Genomic DNA, 18,705 nt, shown 5'->3' on the forward strand with positions numbered 1-18,705 from the left:
CATCACGGGCCAGCACCGTGCTCAACACATACCGTATAATCAGCAGGTGTCTCCATGCGCCACTCCGTAAAAATCGCAGCTTTTTGCCTAGCCAGGAACTCGCAAACCCAAGCAACCTACCTAACACACTGCTCGGCTTCGTTAAAAATACGACTTGTTTGATGAGTGGCATTTTGAACGGGGGTGTTTAAGACGGAAACCAGTGCGCACGCACACGCACACGCACGCACGCGCGCACATGTTAACACACACACACACACACACACACACACATCACACACACATTCACACACACATTCACACACACATTCACACACACATTCACACATACATTCACACACACATTCACACACACACACGCACACACGCACATGCGATCAAAGCAAAAAAGCAACCTAAATTACTACACAGCCATATAAGAAAAAATGTTCGAACGACCACGTGACAAGACTAAAGAAAACAGAGGGGGACATATACAGAAAGTGACAAGGAAATCCTGTGAGGCACTGAATGCCAGTTTCCATGGAGTGCTCACAACTGAGCCTGAGCAGCTCCCATTGTTAGAAGAGATTACCCTAGATGAAAGACCATCAGATACAGTGGTGACAGCAGAGGAGGTAATGAAACAGTTGACAACACTGGATGCAACTAAAGAGGTTGGACCAGAAAATGTATCACCGTGCATACTAAAAGAAGCAGCACAGGCCCTCAGCGTGTCTGGCAAAGATCTTTAATGAATTGCCGCCTTTAACATTTGCCGCCTCTTCCAATTACTGGAAGAGGGCAAATGTTGTACCGATTTTCAAGAAAGGTGATAGGGAGGAGGCACTTAACCATAGACCTGTATCACTGACAAGCATCCCCTGTAAAATACTTGAAAGAATAATTAGGCACACCTAGAGAACGTTAGGTTTGTAAACAAACATCAACATGGGTTCTGGCAAGGGAAATCTTGCTTAACAAACCTTTTGAATTCCATGATAAAATAACGAGGATAAGACAGGATAGAGAAGATTGGGCAGACTGCATATTTCTGGACTGCCAAAAAGCCTTTGATACAGTACCGCACATGAGACTGATATTTAAACTCGAGAGGCAGGCGGGGGTGGGAGGAAAGGCCCTAGCATGGATAAGGAACTACCTAACAGGAAGGAGCCAGAGAGTTACGGTAAGGGGCGAGAAGTCAGACTGGCGAACAGTAATGAGTGGAGGACCTCAAGGATCTTGTGCTGGGACCAATTCTATTTCAAATATATGTTAACGACATGTTTACAGGAGTAGAGTCCTACATGTCAATGTTTGCAGGATGATGCAAAGTTGATGAGAAGAGTTGTGACAGATGAAGATTGTAAGATCCTCCAAGAGGACTTGAACAGGTTGCAGAGATGGTCAGAGAAATGGCTACTGGAGTTCAACACGAGCAAATGTAAAGTTATGGAAATGGGACTAGGTGATAGGACCTAGTACACAATGAAGGGGGAAACTGCCTATCTGTGACGACGCGAGAAAGAGACCTGGGCGTGGACGTAACACCTAATCTATCTCCTAAGGCACATATAAATAAGATAACGACAGCAGCGTACTCTACACTGGCAAAAGTTAGAACATCATTCAGAAACCTAAGTAAGGAAAACTTAGGCAGGGAGGGAGCAGGGAGCCGGTGGCCGAGCGGACAGCATGCTGGGCTTGTGATCCTGTGGTCCCGGGGTCGATCCCGGGCGCCGGCAAGAAACAATGGGCAGAGTTTCTTTCACCCTATGCCCCTGTTACCTAGCAGTAAAATAGGTACCTGGGTGTTAGGCAGCTGTCACGGGCTGCTTCCTGGGGGTGGAGGCCTGGTCGAGGACCGGGCCGCGGGGACACTAAAGCCCCGAAATCATCTCAAGATAACCTCTCAAGAAGGAGGCATTTAGGGTGCTTTACACTGCCTACGTGAGGCCAGTCTTGGAGTATGCCGCCTCGTCATGGAGTCCCCATCTGAAGAAACACATAAGGACTCTGGAAAAGGTTCAGAAGTTTGCAGCAAGACTCGTCCCAGTGCTACGTGGGATATGTTGTGAAGAGGTCCTAAAGGAACTGAGCCTTACAACACTAGAACCCCCTCCCTGTCTGGCTCGTAGTTGCCGTGAGGGGGCTTGGTGGGCGGCTGCTGAAGTGTGATGCTTCATGGGACAGTCCTCTGTCCTTTGTGGCCTTATACTCCTGCTGCTGTCCTCACCAATTTTGCTGGACAACTTTTATTTTTGTTTTGTTCCCCCCCCCCCCCCCCGTCTTCTTTCTAATTGTCATTTCCCGCTGACCTTGTGCCTGTTTTGATCATTCTTTTGGCCTTCTTTTGTTTTGACGCCCAGGTGTTTGAGGGGGCATACTCTTGCATCCACCGAACTATAGTACCCGACGTCTTGAGAGAGGGGACCCTTTTATTGTCGTTTCCTTTCGTCACTGAACCCGATCTCGACAGGACTGACAGTTCTTAAGGTGGTGTTTGTGGGGCGTATCCTCATGATGCACCCCTAGGGGGGCCCGGCATGATCGGTGATAGCTTCTTGTTAGGTGTCCTGCCTCTAATTGTGGCTCCATGGTGGATATGGGGGCATATTCGTGAATGAAAGCCTGACCTCTCGTCCTTATGTCAAATTCTGTTCCTCTTCTACCTTCTCGGGCTTGTGGGGTGGGAGACCAAGTCCCCGAGTCGGACCGTGTTGGAAGACCGGGCTCTGTAGCCCCCGCTGCGTTTGGCCCCGACCTTGCTCCTCCTCTGACTCTTCTGACTACTTCCTTCGGCTCCCCTCCCTCCTCTGTGGTTGGGTCGAGCCCCAAGGCCCCAGTGGTGACCACCTCGTCCCCTGGCATGGCTCAGTCTCTAGTTGTGACTACTGCACCTTTTAACCCCTCTCTCTCTCTGGGGGGTTCTCAACGCCGCCCTTGTCACTGCCGCACTCGCTCGATTCCTTCCCGTACTGATGCATATCAAGCCTTGTTTGGTCCCGCTTCGTGGGCCAAATACTTTGATCTCCTCCCTCTTGATTCTACTGCCTCCTGACGATTTCTCCCTCAAAACGCACCCTGTTGATTGAGTAGATGCCTCTGTTACCTTCAATCCCACCTGTCTCATTACAGGTGTCATTGCTGCTTCTTCTTGGGCTGCAGCTTCCCGCTTGGCTGCCTTATCCTGCCTTGGTGAGACCCCTGTTCGGGTGTCCAAGAACGCTCGGTTGAATGGCAGTGCTTGGCACTATTCTCCTCCTGCCCCATGTTGCGACTGGTGTTCGGAATCTGCAGGAGTCCAGGAGTACATTCCCTCTCCTCAGCTCTGTAATAAGTGCTGGAGGTTTGGGTATGGAGCCCTCCGCTGCTCCAGTACTCTCTCTCTCTCTCTCTCTCTGTCCTGTGTGTGGGGCCGAAGGTCACTCTAAGTCGGAGTGCACTTCTCCCCAGGCTCGCTGCCTCAATTGCAGTGAGGCCCACCCTACCTTCTCCCGCGAGTGTATACATTACAAGCTTGAGGCACCCGTCCTCAACCTGAAGCATCGGGAACGTTTGTCTTTTCCTGAAGCGAGGTGCCAAGTTCGCCGCCTCCCCCCTTATGCTAATGTCTCTTATGCTCGCGTGTTGCAGCTCTTCCTTTCCTCGTCCTTCCCTCCTTCCTCAGTTTGACAACCGTTTCCGGGCCTTGGACCCAGACACGCCCACCAGCCTCTTCCTCTGTTCCTTTGCATTCTGTCCTGGAGGGTCCCCCTCCTGTTTCTCTGTCTGAGGTTCCCCTTCTTTCTTCCCAGTCTGTCGAGTCTCCAGTGTCTTCCTCGTCTCCCTCCAATCCTCCTTCCCATCCTTCTCCTCGTCTCGTAGCTCTCTGTGCCGCCTGTCAATGCAGGCTGATGTCCATCGCTCTCCCAACGGCCGTTGTGTTTGCTCTCGTTCTGCTTCTCCTGTTAAGACGCTAGAATCTGTTGCCCAGTACATTGTTGCTGGGACACCTGTCTCTTTGAGTCAGAAGCATAAGCCTGGCGCCTCCTTCCTCCTCCCCAGCAGGTAAGAAGGCTTCTCTTTCTTCCTCGCTCCCTACCTCTGACTCTCACTCCATCCCCTCCCGTTTCGGTGGTTCTGCCCCCTGTTCCTGCTATGGAGGTCTCTTTGGCCCCCGCTTTCCTCTCAGTTGCTGCCCTTGCTGAGGTGCACTCCCTTATTTCTACTCCGAGGGTCCTTGACCCTCGGTTGTCCCCCGCTCTTCCTCCTTCAGACCCTGCTCGTCCGCCCCTGGTCAGTCCTCCAGCTCCCTTCCCTCCCTCTTTACTCAGTTTACCCATGCCCCCTAATCCTGACTTCGCTGACCCTGACCCTGCGCTTCTTTAACGTGCTGCGTTCCCTTTTCACCTTTGTTTCTTCGTTGTTCTCTTTTGCTGTCCTTTCTTCTTGTCAATGTCTATTCTTCAGTGGAACATTCGTGGTTATTACGCCAATTTCCTTGAACTCCAACTTCTGCTTTCACGATTTTCGCCCTTTTGTGTCTGTCTTCAAGAGCCGATGCTTGGTGCTCGTCCTGGTCGCTTTCGTGGCTATTTCCTTTCTCCCCCCCCCCCCAGCTGTTGCTGGGGCTCCTAACTCTTCTGCTCTCTTGATTCGCTCTGATGTTCCCTTTCTCCCCTTACTTTTTCCTTTGCCTCTCCATTGTTCTGCTGCTCGTATCTTTGTGAGGAAATGGTACACGGTTTGTTCCATTTATCTCCCCCCCCCCGAGTGTCCTGCTTTCTCTTCCCCATCTTAAACACCTACTGGACTCCTTGCTGGAGCCTGTGCTCCTGCTAGGGAATTTCAATTGTCGACATACCCTTTGGGGCGATGTTCTGACAAACACCCGAGGTCGCCTTCTCGAACCGTTCATCCTCTCTTCTTCCCTGTCTCTTCTGAATTCTGGTGAGCCCACTCATTTATACTCTCAGACTCGCACCCTTTCCTGTCTTGATCTTTCTCTTTGCTCGTCTTCCCTTTACTTAGATTTCGAGTGGTGGGTTCTTGATGACCTCTATGGCAGTGACCATTTTCCCATCCTCGTTTCCTTTTTCTCTTTTCACCCTCCCCTCTGCCTCTCCCTCGCGCCCTCCTCCTTTTTTATGACACCGGTTTCGACGCTGCCCTCTGCTCTATTCCTTGCTCTTCCTCTCTGGGAACGCGGAAGTGCGTTCCCTGGTGGAATGTGGACTGTGCTCTGGCTGTCCGTTGTAAGCGTGCAGCCTGGAAGAGACACCGTCACCAGCAGACGACTGAATCTTTTCTTTTGTTTCGGAAGGCAAGTGTGGTGGCCCATAGGACTATCCGTACGGCTAAACATGCATGTTGGATGTCTTATGTCTCCACCATCACGTCCAAAACTCCTCTACCGCTGATCTGGAAGCGTATCCTGCAAGATAGTGGGTAAGTTCGTTCCCAATGTCTCGCTGGTCCTTCACCTCTGTGGTACTCTTGTGGCGGACCCATTGCAGGTCACGACCGAATTGGGTTCCCACTTTTCATCTGTTAGCTCTGGTTCTTATATCCCTCAATCTTTCGAAAATCTCTTCTTGAATCTCGTCCTTTCGATTTCTGTACCCTCCTTAGCCTTCCCTATAACCATCCCTTCTCTCTCTCTCTGAGCTTCAGTCTGCCCTGGCCCTCTGCGGTTCTATGGCAGCAGGCTCCGATGGCTTTCATTATGAGATGCTTTGACATCTCTCTCCGTGCTCGTCTCAGTATTTACCGAGTCTGTTTAATCGGGTCTGGGAGTCTTTGTCAGTCCCTGAGGACTGGCTCGATGCTGTTGTCCTTGCTGTTCAGAAACCAGGGTCTCTAGGGTCATCCCCCAAGGATTTCCGCCCTATTGCCCTCACGAGTTGTGACTGCAAACTCTTGAACGTATGGTTAACCTTCGTCTGATATGGTTCTTAGAGCACTATCACCACCACTCCCCTTCTCAATTTGGTTTTCGCCTGTGCCGCAGCACAATGGATATCCTGGTGAACTTGGAGGTCTATATTCGTACTGCTTTTGCTGTGAAGACCTCCGTTGTTGCCGTCCTTTTTGACCTGGAAAAGGCTTACGACGCTACCGATTGGTATCATATTCTGTCCCAACTTTATTCTTTTGGCTTTCGTGGGAATCTCCCTCTCTTCCTCCAGAGTTTCCTCTCTCGTCGTTCTTTTCGAGTGAGGCTTGGTACCACTCTCTCTGCCCCTTTTAGGCAATATGAGGGTGTGCCTCTAGGTAGTGTTCTGAGCACTACTCTTTTTTTTCTTGTTGCTCTCAATGGTCTTCTTTCCTCTCTTCCTTCTGGTGTCTTCTTTGCTCTCTATGTAGACGATCTTATCCTTTGCTGTCAGAGTGATGATTCGCCTCTCCTTCAACGGCGGCTTCAACTTGCGATTGATGCCATGTCATCCTGGGCCACCGATCATGGCTTCAGGTTCTCTCCGTCTAAGACTTGTGCTATGACTTTTACTCGGGAGCGTGTCATTCTCCATCCCTCTTTGTCACTTTATGGTCATCGTGCTATGACTTTTACTCGGGAGCGTGTCATTCTCCATCCCTCTTTGTCACTTTATGGTCATCCCCTTGTTTACAAGGATTCCGCTAAACTTCTGGGGTTAATCTTTGACACTCGTTTGTCTTGGTCGGCCCATATCTCTTACCTCCGCGCTGAATGCTCTAAGGCCTTTCCCTCCTTAAGGTTTTGTTCCATACTTCTTGCTGGGCAGAGAGGCATACACTACTCTCTTTACATTCCTCATTCGTCCTGTCTAAACTCGATTATGGTTGCCCTGCTTACTCATCCGCTTCTCCTTCTACTCTTCACCCTCTTGATGCTTTGCACCATACTGGGTTGCGCCTCAGTTCTGGTGCCTTTCGTTCGACTCCCGTCCTCAGCTTGTATGTTGACGCTGACTTCCCAACTCTCCAGGACCGCCGTGATCGCTACTGTCTTCGCTATCTTACGAGGTCCTTGCAACATCCTTCCTCTCGCCTCTGTCGTGCTTTAACTTTTACCCCTCCTGTGGTTCCTGTTCCTCTTCACCACCTCCCTCTTTCTGTCCGGTTATTTCGCTTACAGGATTCTCTTTCGGTTCATATTTCTAATATTTCTCCTCATGTTGTTCCTTCTTTGTCCCCCGTGGAGAGTCCCCATTCCACAGTTTTGTACTTAACTCGCATCATTAAAGCTTTTACCCCTCTTACAGTTCTGAAAGTCTTTTCCTTGAGCACTTTTCTTCATACTCTCGCTCCGTTTCCATCTTTACCGTTGGGTGAAGTAACAAATCGTCCCCACCGACCTCATTCACGGGTCGAGTTCTGAGTGTAGAAGAAAGGTGTGTGTTTGTTGATGCAGTGACTTAATTATCTTACAAGTTCTATGGGCAAAATCCCGGTATTTAGGAGGCTTGGTCAACGACCGGGCCTGCGGGGATGCTAAGCCCCGAGAATACCTCAAGGTAACCAGCACTCCTCAAGTTTCGACACTTCAAAAGTGTGACTTTGGTTTTTCTGAAATCAGTTTCGTTTCCAAATTAAACAGAAGAGGCTAGTCAAGAAACTACCATTAGACTCTAGAATGGCTGTACCATTTGGCAGTTAGTGGAGACTGTCGTTCAGTTGGCATTATGTACGGCAGTAGAGGACGCTTCTCTTTCAAGCTCTCGGTGTCAGGGACTTCCATGCTCAAGCAATTACATGTTAACGGTTATATTTACTCTTGTGACCGTCTTGTTTGTTGTTGGCTGCATCCGTGTTGGAGATGATGGCAACACTGTGTCTCAGGGCTCCTGGCAACACTGTGTGTGTGTGTGTGTCTCAGGGCTCCTGGCAACACTGTGTGTTTGTCTCAGGGCTCCTGGCAACACTGTGTGCTTGTCTCAGGGCTCCTGGCAACACTGTGCTTGTCTCAGGGGTTCCCAATGAATTAATAAACCAAGACCTCACAGAATTAATAAATTAATCATCCAAGACGAAGACCTGAGAAGAACAGCTAGGTAATGTAAACCTTCATCAGTGCCTTGAGAAAATTGGCACACTAGTGCTAGAAATAGGCTCAAGACACACTTGATAAAAAAGGGGTGGTGGGAGGGTGAATTGAATTGAATTGGGAGAGTTGTATATTGGAACGAGAACGGCGTTCACTCATTAGGCAAAGAAAATAAATCATGAAACGCGAACGCTCCCCTATCCCAAGAACGACAAGGAAGGCTGTGTAGAGGGATAGAAACAATCGGGTTAAAGCTACAAGAATCATATATAATCCAGGCGAGGAAAAGATAGAGAAAAAGGCCATAAGTGTAATAGAGAGGAACCCAAAATACTTTTTCTCCTATACAGAATCTAGATAAAAACTAGAGCTATCATTGGGGCCTTCTGCAAGGGAGACGGACCTTTCACAGCTGACAGCAAACAAGTGGGATGAAATACTGAGGATACTGTACCATCTGTTTTCAATGAACCCCTGAATGTACTGAAGATCGATAATCAAAACGAATTCTTCATGAATGGGCTACCAACACTGAACCATACAGCAGATGTCACCTTACCCCCTAGAAGACTTTGAATCAGCAATAGACAGCAGTCATGCACTCTGCACCAGGCCCGGATTCCTGGAATTCTATATTCAAGATTTAAAAAATAAAACCTATCGCAGGCCTTTAGTATCGTTTGGAGACCGAGTCTAGGTACTGGTAGTGTCCCCGACACACTCAAAGTAGACGCGTACAAATTATAGACCGATAGCACTAACATCACACACACAAACCTTTGAAAGAGTGCTAAGAAGTAAGATCACAAAACACATGTAATAACAGCGTCTACACACAGCCCTGGACCACACGGGTTCACAGCAGTGTGCTCTTCTGTGATTTAAAAGCAACTACAGTGGACTTAACGGTAGTTTGTATTCTGCTTACTATCTTTCACATACTTCGGGGCTCAAATTTATTCATATCTCAAATTTTCGGGGCTCGTGTCAACACTGTACCTGCCACAGAGTAGGTGGCAGTGGCAGGCGTTGGTGATCAACAAAGATAGAATATGATTGCGATATTTTGGGAGGCTTTGAGGATCAACATAAATAATGGCGGTGATAAACTGACGGTATTTTTACTTGCTCTATTCTCCAGTTCCTTTCCCCTCTGTTCCCTCCCCTCCTCACTTTTCTTCCCTCCCCTCCACTTGCCAGTGGAGTAACGGATTACTTGCTGCCAGCCTCTCATTGTCTCTTGTAGTGCTTGTATACCTCCCATTCCTCGACCCTCACCCTCCTGCCTCCCACCCCCACCTCTCTCATTTACGCGGTCGAGAGACCGCGTAATGCCTTCCTTCCTTCTCCCTCTATCCCCCCATCGTCTGCTTCACCTTCTCACCACTAACCGCCACCGTTACCAGATGCTGCGAGTACAGTGCTCTCCTCACTACCACCACCACCACCGCTACCCGATGCTTCACTGCTCTCTTGCTGTCACTCCCGTCACTCTTACCTCGTAATATTTCCGGGCACCTGCCGGCCTCATGGCTGGCCGACTCATCACAGCTGGGGCTTACTACCAGCTGTCTGATATAAGAACCGCAGTCCCACTCATCTGGGATTTCTTGCAGGAGTCTCTCAAGGTTTCCTCTTGTCTGTCTACCTGTTGATAGGTAGGTACACCTGTCTTAAAGACAGGTACACCTGTCTTAAAGACAGGTACACCTGTCTTAAAGATAGGTGTAGCCTCTCATTATAAAGACAGGTGTAGCCTCTCGTTATAAAAGCAGGTGTAGCCTCTCATTATAAAGACAGGTGTAGCCTCTCATTATAAAGACAGGTGTAGCCTCTCGTTATAAAGACAGGTGTAGCCTCTCGTTATAAAGACAGGTGTAGCCTCTCGTTATAAAGACAGGTGTAGCCTCTCGTTATAAAGACAGGTGTAGCCTCTCATTATAAAGACAGGTGTAGCCTCTCATTATAAAGACAGGTGTAGCCTCTCGTTATAAAGACAGGCGTAGCCTCTCGTTATAAAGGACAGGCGTAGCCTCTCGTTATAAAGGCAGGCGTAGCCTCTCGTTATAAAGACAGGCGTAGCCTCTCATTATAAAGGCAGGCGTAGCCTCTCATTATAAAGGCAGGTGTAGCCTCATTATAAAGACAGGTGTAGCCTCTCATTATAAAGACAGGTGTAGCCTCTCATTATAAAGGCAGGTGTAGCCTCTCATTATAAAGGCAGGTGTAGCCTCTCATTATAACACGGGAGACATCTCCCGTCACGCAGGGTGCAGTCGCACCTCCACACATCTCCAGTATCATCTATTGATACTGGAAATGGCTCAAAAGGGCCACCACTTATGGGCTATTCATGCCCAAGCCACCTTTTGGGTGGCTTAATCTTCTCTCTCTCTCTCTCTCATTATAAAGGCAGGTGTAGCCTCTCATTATAAAGGCAGGTGTAGCCTCTTATTATAAAGGCAGGTGTAGCCTCTCATTATAAAGCTACTCGAACCTACACCAGGATGACGGGAGACATCTCCCGTCACGCTGGGTGCAGTCGCACCTCCACAGATCTCCAGTATCATCTATTGATACTGGTGATGGCTTAAAAGGGCCACCACTTACGAGCTATTCATGCCCGTGCCACCTTTTGGGTGGCTTAATCTTCATCAATCATCAATCTACACCAGGATGCGTTCAGAGTCTGAGGCGAGTCTTACAGTATGCAGCACCGTCGTGGATCCCGCCACCTTCTGTGCACATGAGAAAGCATGTTATGGTACAGATGCTTGCAGAGAGGCTTATTCCCTAGAATCACCTGCGATAGGTCCGGCCGGTTAGGTGGCTCCTGCTGTTAATTTCGGGGATCAACGTCCCCGCGGCCCGGTCTCTTGACCAGGCATCATGGTTACTTGTCTGGTCAACCAGGCTGTTGGACGCAGCTGTTCGGACCTGACGTAGGAATCACAACCTGGTTGAGCAGGTATTTCTTGTAGGGGCTTTATCAACTTGAACACGTCCTTTGTCAGAAACGCTGAGCGTGTTAGTGGTTTTAGGCATAGTATATACTAGCTCTACCTAGATATCCAACATTTTGTTTGTAACTCGTTTTGTAGGTTAGGTTAGGTTAGGTTAGGTTAGGTTTTGTAGGTACTTTTGCCTAAAACATTATTATTAGTATATTATTATTATTATTATTTTATGCCTCTTATGTGTAGCAGGAGCGTGTTGAACAATCTCGGGCCCTTGATGTTGATATCTTGAGACGATTTCGGGGCTTAGTGTCCCCGCGGCCCGGTCCTCGACCAGGCCTCCACCCCCCAGTAAGCAGCCCGTGACAGCTGACTAACACCCAGGTACCTATTTTACTGCTAGGTAACAGGAGCATAGGGTGAAAGAAACTCTGCCCCATTGTTTCTCTCCGGCGCCCGGGATCGAACCCGGGACCACATGATCGGAGCTGTCCGCTCGGCCGACCGGCTCTGATATAGTCGTCTCGGCGTACCTTTTGCACCTCTGCTTCATCGGGACTATTCTGGTTACCCTTTGTTATTCTGGGTTATTTTGCACATGCTGCCGTTGTCAGAATAACTGGACCTTGCGACGCTACGAAGGAGAATGAAACATGGCGGACATGTAAAATACAGGAATTGACAGGTGGGAAAAGTGGAAATGTTTACTTCACAATAAATTCAATTAGAACAAGAGACCCTAGGACAAAGTACTCACTTTACGTAAGATTAATACGAAACTAAAGTAAATTGTCGAGGGGTATCAAATTTCATTCACAGCTTTAGACACGGATATTATACAATATACTTAGGCGCGGGAGTCATTGAATTAGACACTCGGCGGCTATTAAAGATTGGGGTCAGGTAAATGAAGTTTGACTCTTCATGCAGGAATGTTTGTATAAATTGGTGAATACAGAGGCACACGGGATAGTCCCCCGTGTTGACTTGGCACCAGCATGTGCTTGTTTCCTCACTAGATCATTGGGTCAAGGAACTGCTTCTGTACATCGCTGATATTAGCATGTATTAGTGTCATAAAGTGTGGTGAAGCTGACAGTGAAGGCCGAGGGGCAGGGAAGGTGATGGGTGCTCAAGGCTCATCATGTTGAATAGTGAGAGGAGGGTCTAGGGGTGGACAGTGCTAGGGAGTGTGTTAGGGTGTCATACACCATCATTGTATCATACACCGCCATCATTTAATTGCCAAATTCCCAGTTGACCAGACCACACACTAGAAGCTGAAGGGACGACAACGTTTCGGTCCGTCCTGGACCATTCTCAAGTCGATTGTCAGTTTATAAAATTAGGTATTAGTCCAGTTCATGAATCATTGGCAATGGTTATTACAATAGTTAACAACATTTAAATCACACAGCAAGTGTGACAAGACTTTTTCGGAAGCTTCGTAGTGATAATGAAAAGCAGCACATTAGACATTTTGTACACAGAAGTTCGATGGCTTTCAAAAGGAAACTGCCTAGCCATCGCCTATGGCTAGGCACAGAATAGGCAGTTTCTAGGAAACTGCCTATTTGATACAATAGTTTCTTGGAAAGTAGAGGAAGTCTGCCTCGCCAGAGAAACTAAAGAACCACAAATGTAACATCTACTTTATGGCTTGGAATTTTCAGAAACTCAAAGAAGTTTATCTTGGGTTCAGGAGAGACTATGTTCTCCTCCCCCGTGGATGCTGGCCTCATCTGTGTACCGCCAGTGCTGGAAGTCGCGCCGCGGGAAGACGAGACCGGTAGTGTGGGTACTGGGACACCTCCCGAATGCAGAGTTTCTATTCCCGCGACCGTAGGACACAATCTGCCTTGTGCGCCGTGGCTCCTGCCTGCTGAAACCACATAATGCTCTCGTTAGTTCCTTAACGATGCTGGAGTGCCGGCTAGTGTGTTTTCTTCAGCATTCGGAGGTAACGGTGGCTCGTCTTCCTCCTCACAGAACTCCGCGGCGGGTCGGCACCGCCACGCACCTCGGCACACAGGGGCCGCTTCGCTAGTCTGGTCCAGAATCCCATCTTCTGCTGCTTCACATGTCTCATCATTGTAAATGTGTTTAACCTTGTCAACCTTGTAAAGCCAGATGAAGCTCCCTACATGTGTCAAGACTGGGCCCCGGGGCCGGGCTTGGGGACTAGAAGAACTCTCAGAACCCCATCCAGGTACAATCCAGGGGCCAGATTCACGAAGCAGTTACGCAACCACTTACGAACCCGTACATCTTTTCTCAATCTTTGTGCGGCTTTGTTTACAATTATTAAACAGTTAATGAGCTCCCAAGCACCAGGAGGCTGTTTATAACAGTAACAACAGTTGATTGGGAAGTTTTCATGTGTGTAAACTGTTTAATAAATGTAACCAAAGGCATCAAAGATTGAGGAAAGATGTACACGTTCGTAAGTGCTTGCGTAACTGTGTCGTGAATCTGGCCACAGGTACCTATACTTGATAACCTTATACAAGCAGATAAAGCTCCCTACTTACACCTACTATCATTATACCTGTGCTTAACTTACCAACCATACTTCCTAGCTGTAAAGGTTGCATTTGACAATTACCAGAAATATAGTGCTGCTTGCCACTCCTAAGCAGCAAAATTCCACTGATGCTCGTGGTGTTCATTATACAGACTGGGGTATTATCATCATTATACAGACTGGGTATTATATCATTATACAGACTGGGGTATTATCATCATTATACAGACTGGGGTATTATCATTATACAGACTGGGGTATTATCATCATTATACAGACTGGGGTATTATCATCATTATACAGACTGGGGTATTATCATTATATAGACAAGCCTATCTTCCCACTAGCGTGCATTGTCCTTTACAACGCGATATTTGAGAGTTGCCCAGTATGTCTCCCTAACCGAGAAATAACTCGATACTATTCTTCAGTATCAAGGTATCAAGCAGGTATCAAGCGGTATTGATAAAGAGCTGGATGTAACCTGCCAGCAATTAAGGCGGGAGCTATTTTTTTCCCCTGATGTGAAACTAACCCGGCGAGGCTCACCAGCCGTGAAAATAACGGCCACATTTCTCGAACATTGCTGGTAACATTGTATCATCCCGGTAGTGGTTATAAAGACAACAACACAGACGGAGAGACAGTTGAAATAACTCGCAGCTTCTGTGGAGGGAGGGGCGGGGGATGTGTGGCTCCAACGGACACCCCCGCCTCCCTCCCCTAACCAGGTAGGGCGAAATTACTCCTTGACCAAGCTGCTAAAAGCCCTCTGACTAGTGTGTGTGTGTGTGTGTGTGTGTGTGTGTGTGTGTGTGTGTGTGTGTGTAGTAAAAACCCAGACAAACTCCTATATTCCCTCCTATGAGGTCAGCTGACTGTATCCTGAGGAGCCGTAGGCTTCACTGGAAAATGTGTCCTCACAAGGGTATCACTCAGGGGAAGTGCCCTTTCTCCAAGCTAACATTGGTGGGTGTGCTGGGATAAAGCTCCTTGCCGAGTGTTCCTTGAGAGTAGTAGTCATCCTGCCCCACAGGTTGTTGAGCTCTGTCCTTATCTTGCTTGATGGTGTTGGTATATGTGAAGTTGGTAGAATCATTGTGGAGGGTGGGACAGGTTTCTGTCTTTTCTGTAGAAGTGAATGAAGAGGTGCTAATTTCCCTCATGCCTTTTCTCAACGTTGATTCTGTGTAACCTTCCTTACGAAAGAAATACCAGTGCTCTTGTAGAGATGTTTTAAAATTTTCTTCTTCTTTTGAAATCGGCTTGATCCTCATACCGAAGGAGTAGGGTAAGGATCGTTTGAGGGAGGGCGGCTGGCATGAAGAATATAGTGTAAATGTGTCTCCAAGTAATGTATTTTGGTCTAAAGCCGTCCCTTTCAAGATAGACCCACGTATCTAAGAAAGGGAGCATTTTCTCAAGGCTTCCAATGTAAATTTAAGTTCTGCGTGGACCCTGTTTGCCCAAGATTGAAACGCTTGGACCGCTTCTAATCCGACCCTCCATGATTTCAAAAGATATCACCACGATATCTATGGTAGATCAGGGATTCTGGGAAGTCTTTTTTCCGGAGGTCTTTGAATGCAGTGTGTAAAAACACTTCCGTTGTTACTGACGGCAGCAGCTGACACGCTGGCGTCGACCGCCCTGCCTTCCACCTGTGGGCACGCCTTGTCATCGAATACCAACAAGGTGTCCTCTGTGACATGTAGAAGACATTGTTGACCAATGACCGCCATAACCCAGGTCAACATGTATTTAGAGCGGGAAGATCATGCCTTTCGCAGCTATTCGACCACTGCAATAAAATCACTTTTGCATTAGAAGAATAACAGAATGCACATGTGGTATACAGGGACTTTGCAAAGGCATTTGATAAATGGGACTACGGAGTGACAGCCCACAAAATGAGGTCAGTGGGAATAACAAGCTAATTAAGTATGGCGATGGATATTAAATTTTATGTAAGACCGAACGCAAAGAGTAACAGTCAATCAAATAAAATTGAGTCCAAGCACAGTTAAAAGCTCTGTACCTCAGGGCACAGTCCTCGCACCACTACTTTTCCTTATTCTCATATCATAGACAAAAATTCGAGTCACAGCTTCGTGTCATCTTTTGCAGATGACACAAAATCAACATGACAATTACTGTACATCTGTAGAAGACATTGAAAACTACAAGCTGATAAAGTTTCCGACTGGGCAGCAAAAAATAACATGATGTTTAACTGATAAATTCCAGATACTTAGGTACGATAAAAAATTAGAACCTTAAACAAAATACAGGGTACAAGACAATCAAATCTGCCCATAGTAGGAAAGCAACATGTAAAGGATCTGGGAGTGATGATGCCTGACGACTTAACGTTTAGGGAGCATAACCAAGCAGATATTGCATCAGGTAGGAAACTGATTACGAGAACCTTCAGCACCAGGGATCCCATCGCAATGTTCATACTGCTCAAATCATTTGTGCTATTCCGCCTTGAGTAATGCTAGATACTCATTTCCCCACATTTCAGCAGAGATTTCTGAAATAGAGAGAATACAGAGAACACATACGGCACGCATACACACGATAAAGCATCTAACTTTTTGGGATCGCCTCTTAAAATGCTCTTAAAATGTATTATCAAGAAAGGGGGAGGATAGAGGTATTAAATAATATATACATGGAAGATACTGCAGGGGTCAAGTCCCAAATTAGAGGGCCACCTTGCATTGTAGGAATAGCCAATTAAAATATAAAATAGTGTGTGTGCTCATCTAGTTGTACTCATCTAGTTTTGCTTGCGGGGGTTGAGCTCTGGCTCTTTGGTCCCTCCTCTCAACTGTCAATCAAGTGGTGCCTGAGTCTACTGGGCTCTATCATATCTACATTTGAAATTGTGTATGGAGTCAGCCTCCACATCACTGCCTAATGCATTCCACCTGTTAGCTACTCTGATACTGAAAATGTCCATGTGGCTCATTTGGGTACTCAGTTTCCACTTGTGTCCCCTTGTTCGCGTACCATCAGTGCTAAAGAGTTCGTCTTTGTCCACCTTGTCAATTCCCCTGAGAATTTTGTAGGTGGTTATCATGTCTCGTCATACTCTTCTGTTTTCCAAGGATGTGAGGTTCAGCTCCCTTAGCCTTTCCTCTCCCGATGTGAGGACAAGGTGTTCTCAATGTTCACAAGGTGAACTGTGTGTGTGTGTGTGTGTGTGTGTGTGTGTGTGTGTGTGTGTGTGTGTGTGTGTGTGTGTGTGTGTGTGTGTGTGTGTGTGTGGTGGGAGGGAGGGTGAGAGAGAGGGACGGAGGGGTGGGAGGGAGCGCTGGGCCGGGTGAGGAGCACCCAGCCCCCGTCAGACCTTCAGTTTGTGGCTCTAGTGTGCCTCATCCACACGTGTTTAACCCGCTCCCAGCCACACACACACTGCTCTCTCGCACACTCTCCACCACACTCTCACTTCCCTACCCTCACTCACTCACTCACTCACTCACCACAACCACCCTCAGGTCTCTCACTACCGTCCAACTCCTCCGTCCCACCACACCAGTGTTCAGTTTGCTGTGGTTTGTGGTGATAAAGTGCCAATAAACGTTTTCTGTGCCGATAGTGCGCCATTCTCGTGACAAAATTTGTTTACTATAGTGCATAAACGTTCCAAATCTGAAACGTTTGTATTATTAGTATTGTTCAAGTGTTTTGGCATCAGTGGGTGAGTGTTGGGTGCCAAGGTAGCGCGCGTGCCAAGTGTTGTTGTGGCGGGTGTGCCTCTTGTTGTTGTTGTGTTGTGTGCGGGCAAGGAGAGGGCGAGGAGACCATGGAAGACCACGGCAGACTGTGTACCTGCTGGCTCTGCCGTAGCAAGGGCCTCTCCGTCAACACCTCCACCACCACCACCACTACTACTACGGTTAGTGCCTGCCCTCTCCACGCCTGTCTCTCTCTCTCTCTCTGTCTCTCTCTCTCTCTCTGTCTCTCTCTCTCTCTCTCTCTCTCTCTCTCTCTCTCTCTCTCTCTCTCTCTCTCTCTCTCTCTCTCTCACTCTTCTCTCGCTCACTCTTTCTCTCGCTCACTCTTTCTCTCGCTCACTCTTTCTCTCGCTCACTCTTTCTCTCGCTCACTCTTTCTCTCGCTCTCTCTTTCTCTCGCGCTCTCTTTTCTCGCTCTCTCTTTTTCTCGCTCTCTCTTTTTCTCGCTCTCTCTTTCTCTCGCTCTCTCTTTCTCTCGCTCTCTCTTTCTCTCGCTCTCTCTTTCTCTCGCTCTCTCTTTCTCTCGCTCTCTCTTTCTCTCGCTCTCTCTTTCTCTCGCGCTCTCTTTCTCTCGCTCTCTTTCTCTCGCTCTCTCTTTCTCTCGCTCTCTCTTTCTCTCGCGCTCTCTTTTTCTCGCTCTCTCTCTCGCTCTCTCTGTCTCTCTCCCCCCCCCCTCCACCCACCAATGTAGTGTAAGTTAACCATGGAGTGTTGACCTAGGTGAACTACTGGCAGGTGAATGATTATTATTCAATGTACTTGTTATTTGAGGTACATTAGTTGAAGGATAGGGTGCCCAGGTGAACACTGTGTGAAGGATAGGGCGCCCAGGTGAACATTGTGTGAAGGATAGGGTGCCCAGGTGAACATTGTGTGAAGGATAGGGTGCACAGGTGAACACTTGTGTGAAGGATAGGGCTGCCCAGGTGAACACTTGTGTGAAGGATAGGGTGCCCAGGTGAACATTGTGTGAAGGATAGGGTGTGCCCAGGTGAACACTGTGTGAAGGATAGGGCGCCCAGGTGAACATTGTGTGAAGGATAGGGTGCCCAGGTGAACACTGTGTGAAGGATAGGGTGCCCAGGTGAACACTGTGTGAAGGATAGGGTGCCCAGGTGAACATTGTGTGAAGGATAGGGTGCCCAGGTGAACATTGTGTGAAGGATAGGGTGAGCTGGGCAGGCAGGTGTGTGAGGAGGACCAGAGCGGGCAGGTGTGTGAGGAGGACCAGGGCGGGCAGGTGTGTGAGGAGGACCAGAGCGGGCAGGTGTGCGAGGACCAGGGCGGGGCAGGTGTATGAGGAGGACCAGGGCGGGCAGGTGTGTGAGGACCAGGGCGGGCAGGTGTATGAGGAGGACCAGGGCGGGCAGGTGTGTGAGGACCAGGGCGGGGCAGGTGTTTAAGGAGGACCAGGGCGGGCAGGTGTGTGAGGAGGACCAGGGCGGGCAGGTGTGTGAGGAGGACCAGGGCGGGCAGGTGTGTGAGGAG

The 18,705-nt window shown here is 48.4% G+C and overlaps 1 protein-coding gene across 2 annotated transcripts in view; it reads left to right on the top strand.

The window, feature by feature from the left end:
- The window catches only part of ecd (ecdysoneless cell cycle regulator), a 209,723-nt gene that overhangs the window by 30,169 nt on the left and 160,849 nt on the right, over positions 1–18,705 (top strand). The window contains exon 1 of one of the 2 annotated variants that reach the window (XM_069300636.1): positions 17,185–17,378. The exons of the other annotated variant lie outside the window; for it this stretch is intronic. The gene's annotated coding sequence lies outside the window, so the exon portion shown is untranslated. Of the gene's footprint in view, positions 1–17,184; positions 17,379–18,705 lie in introns of those variants that run through there. 2 annotated transcript variants of the gene reach the window in all.

Source organism: Procambarus clarkii, chromosome 44 (assembly GCF_040958095.1).
Source record: "Procambarus clarkii isolate CNS0578487 chromosome 44, FALCON_Pclarkii_2.0, whole genome shotgun sequence".
NCBI classification, from domain to species: Eukaryota; Metazoa; Arthropoda; class Malacostraca; order Decapoda; family Cambaridae; genus Procambarus; species Procambarus clarkii.